The following is a 12,500-nucleotide window of genomic DNA, read 5'->3' on the forward strand; positions in this document are numbered from 1 at the left end:
CAGGGTTGGGACAGGGGTTAAAGGGTTTTTGGTTTTTGTGTTTATATTTATGTAGAGTTAAATGTGAATGGGTTTGTTTTTTATGGAGGTTTTAGTGAAGTTTTATGAGCTACAGATGATGTTAACATCCCTGTCAATAATTTGTAGTTTGACTGAATGGTGTGGACAACATAAAAGGCTGGACCATCATTACTTGTTCTGCTGCTGGAGAAGACACAACTCTTTGCCTCCATATTTTTGATTGAAAATTAAAAATTGTGGACCACGTCAATGTCTCGTCTCACTTGACTCCAACCGCTCAAGGCCGTCCTACGTCACAGTCCCAAACTGAATCCACAAAGATCAGACAGGATTCATGACAAACGACAAACACAAGACGACATAAGACGATCCTCACACACAATGAGACAAATACAAACACAACTAAACAAAGATGTGATCATAAGTCTGGACGCTGAGAAGGATTTTGATTCTTTAAACTGGACTTATTTATTTTGTGCTAAACAAAATTCAACGATTTAATTATAAATTAAATAATGGGGCTCTTTAAGATGGTCCAACATCAAGAATTAAAATCAATGGTCATGTGACGGATCCACTGAGTCTGGAAAGGGGGGTCAGACAGGGCTGTGCCTGGTCTCTCCTCCTGTTTGATTTGTATTTGGAACCATTGGCCAAATTTATTAGACAATCAAAAACTATTCATGGTGTTACATTGATGGGACAGAACATAAAATTGCTGCAGATGATGTTCTATTGTATTTGACCAAACCAGAAATTTCCATAAATAATGTGATGCATTTTCTTCAATATATTGGTTCAATGTCTGGATACAAATTAAACGTACGTAACTCTTACTGGTGCCCCCTTCTGACCTTTGAAAACATTTACTTTTTTACATTTAAATGGTGGAATCTAGGATAGATAGGTGAATATTGAGGTGTTTTACTCCATAGAGACCTATCAACTATTCTGGAGAAAAAATAAGCCCTTCTTTTGAAGACTGTACCGAAGTCTAAGTCAAAGAATTGACACTATAAACATTTATATTTTGCCCAGATTTATCTTCTATCTTTTCCAGACGCTGTTTGATGAGTGGAATAAAACTATCTCGAAATTTATATGGCAAGGGAGAAAACTTGTATCCAATTCAAAACCTTGCAATTATCAAAAGAAAAAGGAGGCGGGGTTTACTTTGTTTGTAAAATGACTTTATCAGAGCGTTGCTGGTGTGACTCAGAATATGAAGCTCAATGGAAACATACTGAGAGTAATGTGGTGCCGGAGGTTCCTGTGCAGGTCTTACTGGCAGATGACAGACGCTTGAGTCATTTGGAGGAAGTTAAGAATCACTGGGTAAAATCTGTGCTTACGACGTGGAAGGAGCTGATCAAGACATACAAACTGGACAAGGATGGTAATATCTTAAACCTGACACTTTATTATCAAGCTTTTGTACCAAATAGAACGGACTCAAGATTCAAGGTCTGGATTACAAAAAGTTCTAAAGGTTTTTCACCAGATTGTAAAAGAGAATCACATGAAAAGCTTTGATATGTTGACAAAATCCTTTAATTTGGAGAAACAGGACTTTTACAGTTTTACAAATAAGGAGTTATTATAACAACAATAAAAACAGGGTAATGACCATTGTGGCCCTGTACATGTTTATCAAGGCTTATGAATTGGAACCTACAAAGGGGATTATATCTAAATTGTATCAATGAATGGCTAATCTAATCTACTAAACAGTTTAACGAAAGAGGGAGGGAGAGAGTGGTCTTGTTTTGACAAAAAAAGCATGAGAAGATGTTTGTACGTCCCTGTGGAGGACTTCAACATCACATGTTTGGAGAGAGTTTTGTTGGAAGAACGTATCACGTTTTATCAGGACTGTTGCAGCAGGAGGCAAACAACTATCGTGCATTCTGGGACTGTCCTGTGGTTAAAACATTCTGGACTCAAATGAAGGAGACACTAGTATGGAACACAAGGTTTATGGGTGCCTTGATGTTTCTTTTCCTTTTCTCACCTGTGCTCTCTCTGGTCTTGTTCTGGTTCTATTGTTGTTTTTATCTTTGAAAACATGATCAACTTAAATCAAATAAAATATATTAAAACAGAAAAGAAAGTGCTTATGTTCCACAGTCCTTCTGCCGTTAGGTCACATGATCAGGTCACATGATCAGGTCACATGATCAGGTCACATGGCATTAACTTCCACTGCTCTGCAGACGACACTCAGCTGTATTTATCATGAACCTGATCAGAGCGATCAAGTACAGACTTAGAGCTTGTGTGAAGGAGATAAAAACCTGGAGGTCATTGTGCTGGAGGTCATTGTGCTGGAGGTCATTGTGCTGGAGGTCATTGTGCTGGAGGTCATTGTGCTGGAGGTCATTGTGCTGGAGGTCATTGTGCTGGTCCTAAACATGTACGAGACTCTTTATCTGAGCAGATAGTCACACTGGACAATGTCAGTGTAGCTCCAGTTCTACTGTAAGAAACCTCAGTCTTATTTGACCAGGAGCTCTCTTTTAAAGCTCATATAAATCAAGCCTGTAAAACAGACTATTTTCATCTGCGCCGTATAGATAAAATCAGACAAATCTAGCCTAAAATCGATGCTGACTTATTCATGCATTTGTAACGTCTAGATTCTCCTGTAACTCCTGCTCACAGCGTGTCCTAAAAGCTCCATAAAAAGCTTTCAACTGGTTCAAAATGCCGGTGCTGGAGTCTCTTCACTGGCTTCTGTCCAGTTTAGAATGTCTCAGGACACGGGATGCTGGAACATTTGTCTAAGGACACGGGACGCTGGGACATTTGTCTAAGGACACAGGATGCTGGGACATTTGTCTAAGGACACAGGATGCTGGGACATTTGTCTAAGGACACAGGATGCTGGGACATTTGTCTAAGGACACAGGATGCTGGAACATTTGTCTAAGGACACGGGATGCTGGGACATTTGTCTAAGGACACGGGATGCTGGGACATTTGTCTAAGGACACAGGATGCTGGGACATTTGTCTAAGGACACAGGATGCTGGGACATTTGTCTAAGGACACAGGATGCTGGGACATTTGTCTAAGGACACAGGATGCTGGGACATTTGTCTAAGGACACAGGATGCTGGGACGTTTGTCTAAGGACACAGGATGCTGGGACATTTGTCTAAGGACACAGGACGCTGGGACATTTGTCTAAGGACACAGGACGCTGGGACATTTGTCTAAGGACACAGGATGCTGGGACATTTGTCTAAGGACACAGGATGCTGGGACATTTGTCTAAGGACACAGGACGCTGGGACATTTGTCTAAGGACACAGGACGCTGGGACATTTGTCTAAGGACACAGGACGCTGGGACATTTGTCTAAGGACACAGGACGCTGGGACATTGCCATGTCTCTATGAACATGTTTTTCAGTGTCGCCCTCGAGGAAACTGCTGTTGTGATTTTGATTATTACAAAATCAATTGAATTGAATCGAATGGTTGGCTGGCGTTACTTGTAAAATAACTTGTTACATTTCCTCGTTACTGCCCTGGAAAACAAATACGTGATGTTACTGTGCTACTTTGTTAAAAAGTTCTGTGTTTAGAGGCAGTTTTGTTGGAAGAATGCCAAAAGTGTTCATTATTGACAGGGACATTAGGGACACTGTGTTTACCGTGTGTCTTTGGGACGGTCCTAATGTATAAAAATATTGAGCGATTAACAAGGCAATGCACAATTTTTGATACCACCAACCCACCTAATTTTGGAACAATGTATTTGGGCCTCAAAACACTCGCCATGGACACGATGGACGGGTCTTTGGAACATACTTCTGACCGGGAGGAAGGCAATCACAAAAATGACACAAACTGCTCTGAATTTCATGACTGGAAGGACAAGCTTAACCGACATACTCACCATGGAAAAAAGAGGACTCAATTTGCAGATGGACAAATACAATAATGAATGGACAAAAGGGACACTTGTTCTTTCCATAGTATGCATTACCACATTATTTAAATTATATTCTTTGCTTATCTCTAGTTCTCTCTGGTCCCGCCCAGCTATGTTTTCATTTATTCATTTGACCCTCTCTGTTTTAATGTTTTCTTTGTATATGTTTGTTTGTTATAAATGTGTTTTTGTTGTTTTATGTAAAAAAAAGGCAAGTTGTCAGAAAATGCAGCGCCCAAGTTAATGCTGAAGCCAGGGGCCAAATACAGCTCATACTGTTGGAGCTTGAATGAAGTTTGCTCACATTTGTTACACACTAAACTACTCCCTGTTTTCATACAGTGTGAGGTGGTCACTCCAGGCCCTGGGGTCAAACAAATCCTCCATAAAACTTCCATTCAGTGTTCATGCTCTAATGACCCAGTCTGAGCTCTCACATTTCTGCCATGCCATTTCTACTTGCTGCCAGTGCGAGGCATGTTGGATCGATTAGCGCACCACAAAGCTGCCGTAGTTATGCCCACTATGTACTCAGCCTGGCTCCCTGGCTCTGGAGGCTGTGTGCTCACTCACATGCTTCAGAGACATTCCACCTCACCTGACACACGGCCTCAGAATTCTGCACATTTCACTCACTATTCCCTGGGTCGTTCTGGAGTGCCTGTCAAAAAGAGTGGCACGTCCAAACCACAGCACCACAGCACACAGGACCACAGCACCACAGCACACAGCACACAGGACCACAGCACACAGGACCACAGCACACAGGACCACAGCACCACAGCACACAGCACCACAGCACACAGCACACAGGACCACAGCACACAGGACCACAGCACCACAGCACACAGGACCACAGCACACAGCACACAGGACCACAGCACCACAGCACACAGGACCACAGCACACAGGACCACAGCACACAGGACCACAGCACACAGGACCACAGCACACAGCACACAGGACCACAGCACACAGCACACAGCACACAGCACACAGGACCACAGCACACAGCACCACAGCACCACAGCACACAGCACACAGGACCACAGCACACAGCACACAGGACCACAGCACACAGCACCACAGCATACAGCACACAGCACCACAGCACACAGCACACAGCACACAGCACACAGCACCACAGCACACAGCACACAGCACCACAGCACACAGCACACAGGACCACAGCACACAGCACACAGGACCACAGCACACAGCACCACAGCACACAGCACCACAGCACCACAGCACCACAGCACACAGCACCACAGCACACAGGACCACAGCACACAGCACACAGCACCACAGCACCACAGCACACAGGACCACAGCACACAGCACCACAGCACCACAGCACACAGCACACAGCACCACAGCACCACAGCACCACAGCACCACAGCACACAGCACACAGCACACAGCACCACAGCACCACAGCACACAGCACACAGCACCACAGCACACAGCACCACAGCACACAGCACCACAGCACACAGCACACAGCACCACAGCACACAGGACCACAGCACACAGCACACAGCACACAGCACCACAGCACCACAGCACACAGCACACAGCACCACAGCACACAGCACCACAGCACACAGCACACAGCACCACAGCACACAGCACCACAGCACACAGCACACAGCACACAGCACACAGCACCACAGCACACAGCACACAGCACCACAGCACCACAGCACACAGCACACAGCACCACAGCACACAGCACACAGCACACAGCACACAGCACACAGCACCACAGCACCACAGCACACAGCACACAGCACCACAGCACACAGCACCACAGCACACAGCACCACAGCACACAGCACCACAGCACACAGGACCACAGCACACAGCACACAGCACCACAGCACACAGCACACAGCACACAGCACCACAGCACACAGCACCACAGCACACAGCACCACAGCACCACAGCACACAGCACCACAGCACACAGCACACAGGACCACAGCACACAGCACCACAGCACACAGCACCACAGCACACAGGACCACAGCACACAGCACCACAGCACACAGCACACAGCACCACAGCACCACAGCACACAGCACACAGCACACTGCACACAGCACCATAGCACACAGCACGACAGCACACAGCACCACAGCACACAGCACCACAGCACACAGCACACAGCACACAGCACACAGCACACAGCACACAGCACACAGCACACAGGACCACAGGACCACAGCACACAGCACACAGCACACAGCACACAGCACACAGGACCACAGCACACAGCACCACAGCACCACAGCACACAGCACACAGCACACAGGACCACAGCACACAGCACACAGCACACAGCACACAGGACCACAGGACCACAGCACACAGCACCACAGCACCACAGCACACAGCACACAGCACACAGGACCACAGCACACAGCACCACAGCACACAGCACACAGGACCACAGGACCACAGCACACAGCACACAGGACCACAGCACCACAGCACACAACACACACCTGCAGCGTCTGAATGATGAGGCTGGAACATGGGACAGACTGGAGATGTGTTCAGCTCGGACGGTCCGAAAGTGTCTCCACTGTCTTAAGTGCACCATCCAACTTAAAGGATCCAAAGTGGCTCTGAGAAGTAGTAGCTTCTGAAGCCGTCATGTTCTCCCTGGCTTCTGGAATGCTTTAGCAGAATTGGATGAGAGAGAAAGAAAACTCAGTCCAAAGCAAGATATTTCTCACCAAATACTCACTGCAGTATTTCCAGTCATGCCAACCTTATTGAGCCCACATAAAATATGATATTTCCAGGTCTTAATGCATCTAACATTTGCCAAAGCCAATGCTTTAAAGGAGGTTAAAACGCTCCGTAGAGGCTTTGCAAAGCAAAGAAGTAGCTTCTTTTTCACAATGTCACAAAGTTATTAAACTTCTTATCCTGAATTGCTGGTTTCAAAATCATGAATAAAAAGGATTTTTCAATTCAAATTGTATTTATGAAGAAAGGTGATGTTTGGGTGGGGTCAGTTCTGGACCAGACCCTAACATAGAGACACAGACTGCCATTAACATCGGGGCGATCAGAGCCTGTCCCTTAATTTATGCCTCAAGACACGTCCTTTGTGTTTCATGAGGATTTGTTTTTTGTCATTGTAGCAGTAAATTCTTCCTCCCTCAGTCTTAAACTAAAGTTTGTATTTGGACAGAACAAAATCTATTCTACCCTTGGTGCTCTTCACCATGTCATGTTAAGGAGGTATGTTGAAACATTCCAAATGTTCCGCAGCAGAGTTGCAGTGATGTGCTTCGCCTGAGCTGCTTTATGGCCCATGTTTGCTTTAGTGATAGGTGATAATTTGCCATAGATTTGTACACGGCCCTTTCTCCCGTGTGAGGTTGAATGCTGCTTGCAGCCTGTAGTTGACACCTATGTGCTTCTGGGAACACACTAAATAGTTGAGATGACTCTGAGGTTTACTTGGCAACTGACGGCTGTTTTAGGACGAAGATACACTTTCGGCTCTGCAGCTCACACACTTTCAAACTACAACAGGGAAACTGTGAACGTCACACAAAACATGAGTGATGTAAGCCACAATGTCTTCATCAAGAGGCATTCACTTAAGCCATGTTTCCACTGGTTCACTTTAGAAAGGGGCAACTTGCAATTAACAGACACAGGTGAACTAGATATGAAATATTGTTTATCTGAAAAATAGTCTTTATCAGAGGATAGTGCTCAAGCTGCCATACTTACCCCAGAGTTGGTCCTAGGGCAGCGTAGCTGAAGCTGTGGGTTTATATTTCTGTTCCTAACTGGCCTGACCATAAGTCATTTCAAAGAGGAACGTTTTAAGCCTGGACTTAAACGAAGAGACTGTGTCGGCCTCTTTAACATGGACAGGAGCTGATTCCATAACACAGGAGCTCTACCTCCTACTGAGCTTTTCGAGACTCTTGGGACCACCAATTTTACACACACACAGTTTTCTCTAGCTTTAGCCACAAGACACAGGCCGTCATTAACAGAACCGCTCCAAAGTCAAAACGTAGCTATAATCAGTTCTGTCAATCAAATGGTGTTTGAACAATTGGTGGATGCCTGGGAAAGGGACTATAACGACAATTTTTTAGTGTTTGTGATAAACAGTTAGACTGGCTGCTATTGGTCAATGTGCTGTGTGGGAGGTCAAAGATCCAAGGATAAATAGTAAACTTTGTATACTTTTGTTGAATGAAGCTATCAAGAGCAAAGAAAACCCTCAGATCTGAGGCATGTGACCCTAAAAACTTTTATTTTCATACTTTATAAAGTTGGGTTTATGCAGATCATTGTAAAAAAATAAATGAATCAACTACTACAACTTGATCTGATGTATTGTGGATGCAGCTCAGAGTAGCTCTGACCTGGGTGAGACGTCTGGGGCAGTGATGCAATGGCCTAAGCTCACAGTTTCAGCCGTGATCAACAGCTGCAGATGAGTGAAGGAAGCCCCACACTGCCCCACACACCTCCAGCATGCCCCGCACCCCCGGAACAGCCCGCTGAACATGTGTGAGTGTGCGTCTAAAAGTGACATGCACACTTGTCCTGCACTGACCAAACTAGGACAAACCGGAGACAGATGCACAGACGTCCAGCAAGGTCAGGGCAACACAGGTCAACACGAGTTTAATCAGTGTCGTGCTAAAATAACAGCATGGACTCGGACTAAAGACACAGCTCAGTCTCATTGTGTCCTTCACTGCTCACCACACTGCCCTGTAAACATCATATCACAACAGAAAATGCATCACTTTGTGTATCTAAGTTCAAACGTAGCAGCCTGACACAGGAATAGCCAAGTGGCACCATTTTATCGGTGGATTTTGCTCTGAAAAGCTCTTTTTCGCCCGCAAAACCCCAAAAAGCAAAGAGCAAGACACTTTAAGATATGTTAATCTAACAAAGACACCTGAAGGCAAGACTAATTATCTAAACAATCTAAGTTGACGGATTGTATCATCAGTGAAATCCCATCTAGCGTTAGCATGGCCACTACTCCACCAGCAGAGCGGGGGTCTGTAACTGTGGGTCACCATGGTGCAGGTCCAGCAGACGGAGGCCTGACCATAAGTCATTTCAAAGAAGAACGTTTTAAGCCTGGTCTTAAATGAAGAGACTGTGTCGGCCTCTTTAATATGGACAGGAGCTGATTTCATAACACAGGAGCCCTACCTCGTACTGTGCTTTTAGAGACTCTTGGGACCACCAGAAGGCTCTACCTCCTACTGAGCTTTTAGAGACTCTTGGGACCACCAGAAGGCTCTACCTCCTACTGTGCTTTTAGAGACTCTTGGGACCACCAGAAGGCTCTACCTCCTACTGAGCTTTTAGAGACTCTTGGGACCACCAGAAGGCTCTACCTCCTACTGTGCTTTTAGAGACTCTTGGGACCACCAGAAGGCTCTACCTCCTACTGTGCTTTTAGAGACTCTTGGGACCACCATAAGGCTCTACCTCCTACTGAGCTTTTAGAGACTATTGGGACCACCAGAAGGCTCTACCTCCTAGTGTGCTTTTAGAGACTCTTGGGACCACCAGAAGGCTCTACCTCCTACTGTGCTTTTCGAGACTCTTGGGACCACCAGAAGGTTCTACCTCCTACTGTGCTTTTAGAGACTCTTGGGACCACCAGAAGGCCAGCATTTTGAGCGCAAAGAGCTCTGTTTGGATGATATGGTTCTATTGCATCTTTGAGGTAGGATGGGGCCATGTCATTTATGGCTTTGTAAGCAAATGCAGGGATACGTTTTTCAGCATCGATTTTAGGAAAGATTTGTCTGATTTTATCTATACGGCGCAGATGGAAATAGGCTGTTTTACAAGCTTGATTTATATGAGCTTTAAATGAGAGCTCCTGGTCAAATAAGACTCTGAAGTTTCTTACAGTAGAACTGGAGGCTACACTGACATTGTCCAGTGTGACTATCTGCTCAGATAGAGCGTCTCGTACATGTTTAGGACCAGCACAATGATCTGAGTGCACTTGTGACAGTGAGTTGTTTTTTTTACATTGCTATTTAACTATATAACAGGGTGCTGAAAGAGTTACTGTTAAAAACTGAATAGGAACCAGTAAACTCCTTTTTGGATTCATAACATGAGGCTTTCAAATGAGCTAAATGCATTATTCAAGAGTAGGCCTGAGTGTGAGATCACTGCCACACCAGTTTAATACATCACCATGACGACCATGTACATGGGCCTCAGGACTCCTACCATGGACACAATAAACACTTACCTCTGGAGCATCCTCCTGCCAGCAGTGAAAAATGCCCTCACAGATATATTTATGAACGGGGGAGAACAAGTCTGCGTGTCTTCAAAGAGAAACCTTCACACGGCCCTGCTCATCTGAGGGCGTGACCAGACTGTAGCCTACACTGTCCCGCGTGATCAGACTGTAGCCTACACTGTCCCGTGTGATCAGACTGTAGCCTACACTGTCCTGTGTGATCAGACTGTAGCCTACACTGTCCTGTGTGATCAGACTGTAGCCTACACTGTCCTGTGTGATCAGACTGTAGCTTACACTGTCCCGTGTGATCAGACTGTAGCCTACACTGTCCCGTGTGATCAGACTGTAGCCTACACTGTCCCGTGTGATCAGACTGTAGCCTACACTGTCCTGTGTGATCAGACTGTAGCCTACACTGTCCCGTGTGACCAGACTGTAGCCTACACTGTCCCGTGTGACCAGACTGTAGCCTACACTGTCCCGTGTGATCAGACTGTAGCCTACACTGTCCCGTGTGACCAGACTGTAGCCTACACTGTCCCGCGTGATCAGACTGTAGCCTACACTGTCCCGCGTGATCAGACTGTAGCCTACACTGTCCTGCGTGGTCAGACTGTAGCCTACACTGTCCCGTGTGATCAGACTGTAGCCTACACTGTCCCGTGTGATCAGACTGTAGCCTACACTGTCCCGTGTGATCAGACTGTAGCCTACACTGTCCTGTGTGATCAGACTGTAGCCTACACTGTCCTGTGTGATCAGACTGTAGCCTACACTGTCCCGTGTGATCAGACTGTAGCCTACACTGTCCCGTGTGACCAGACTGTAGCCTACACTGTCCCGCGTGATCAGACTGTAGCCTACACTGTCCCGCGTGATCAGACTGTAGCCTACACTGTCCTGCGTGGTCAGACTGTAGCCTACACTGTCCCGTGTGATCAGACTGTAGCCTACACTGTCCCGCGTGGTCAGAATGTAGCCTACACTGTCCTGTGTGATCAGACTGTAGCCTACACTGTCCTGCGTGATCAGACTGTAGCCTACACTGTCCCGTGTGATCAGACTGTAGCCTACACTGTCCTGCGTGATCAGACTGTAGCCTACACTGTCCCGTGTGATCAGACTGTAGCCTACACTGTCCTGTGTGATCAGACTGTAGCCTACACTGTAGCCTACACTGTCCTGTGTGATCAGACTGTAGAGAGAGAGGGGAGCGAGGGGGGGGTACATGAAGCGTTCGGATGACTGACGCTGCTCTGGCCTGAACACTATGTGTTTGTGTGACTGCTGAAAATACTCCTGGTTATATCACTCCTCAGCGCTGCGATCCCATTGGCTGAGAGCGAGTGGCCGGTTGGGGTAGTAACGGCAACCTGGTTTTATTTAGCCCCATATTCACATTGCAACAGTGACATTAATAGTTTATGCTGTAACTACTGCAACACATAAAAGAAATATGTACAAGCGTGTGCCTGCCGCTTTATGACCAATAAACAGGATCAAGTTTAAAGCTTTATTTTGCACATATTTACTTGTGATTAAAAGAATATTATAGACATATTTGTGACTTGTTTCTCTTGCTAAAGCAGGAGTTTTAGATTGGCCTATTATCAGTTATTCATGAGTTTATACTGAACTACAGAGCCCTGAATAAAAGGGACGATACAGGAAGAAGACTCGGGGGACACAGAGAGGGACACATACAGAGCCAGTGCCTTTAGGGCGTGGGACCCCAAGAGTCTGATGGGTGCTTTTGAGACGCTTTTGTAGTTCAGTTTGAAAGCTCTGAATTGTAGCACACGTCCTAATCAATGAGAACGCTGATTTAAGTCCTGTTCATACTCTGACTCTCGGGTCTGACTGCAGCCTGTCCCCAACAGGTGAAGACAAGAGCGGACATATAAGAGTGGACATGAAGTCCTGACTGCTTCAAGGACAGACCCGGTCTAATACGTCTGAAATAAACCATTGTATATTTGATGTTTTAGTTGTTTTGGAAAACCTAGTTTATGAGTCCATGTTTAGTCCTGACTCTGGCACCAGCAGGAGGCTGGTCCATGTTTAGTCCTGACTCTGGCACCAGCAGGAGGCCTGTCCATGTTTAGTCCTGACTCTGGCACCAGCAGGAGGCCGGTCCATGTTTAGTCCTGACTCTGGCACCAGCAGGAGGCCGGTCCATGTTTAGTCCTGACTCTGGCACCAGCAGGAGGCCTGTCCATGTTTAGTCCTGACTCTGGCACCAGCAGGAGGCCGGTCC

The 12,500-nt window shown here is 46.2% G+C and overlaps 1 protein-coding gene across 3 annotated transcripts in view; it reads left to right on the forward strand.

Annotated features, from left to right (window-relative positions):
* LOC140370223 (protein NLRC3-like) overlaps positions 1-12,500 on the forward strand; it is a 300,708-nt gene that overhangs the window by 123,838 nt on the left and 164,370 nt on the right. The gene's annotated exons all lie outside the window — the stretch shown is intronic.

The sequence above is a fragment of the Eucyclogobius newberryi genome, unplaced genomic scaffold (assembly GCF_026437365.1).
Source record: "Eucyclogobius newberryi isolate DKJ021-1_F unplaced genomic scaffold, fEucNew1.0.hap1 SCAF_21, whole genome shotgun sequence".
Classification (NCBI taxonomy): domain Eukaryota; kingdom Metazoa; phylum Chordata; class Actinopteri; order Gobiiformes; family Gobiidae; genus Eucyclogobius; species Eucyclogobius newberryi.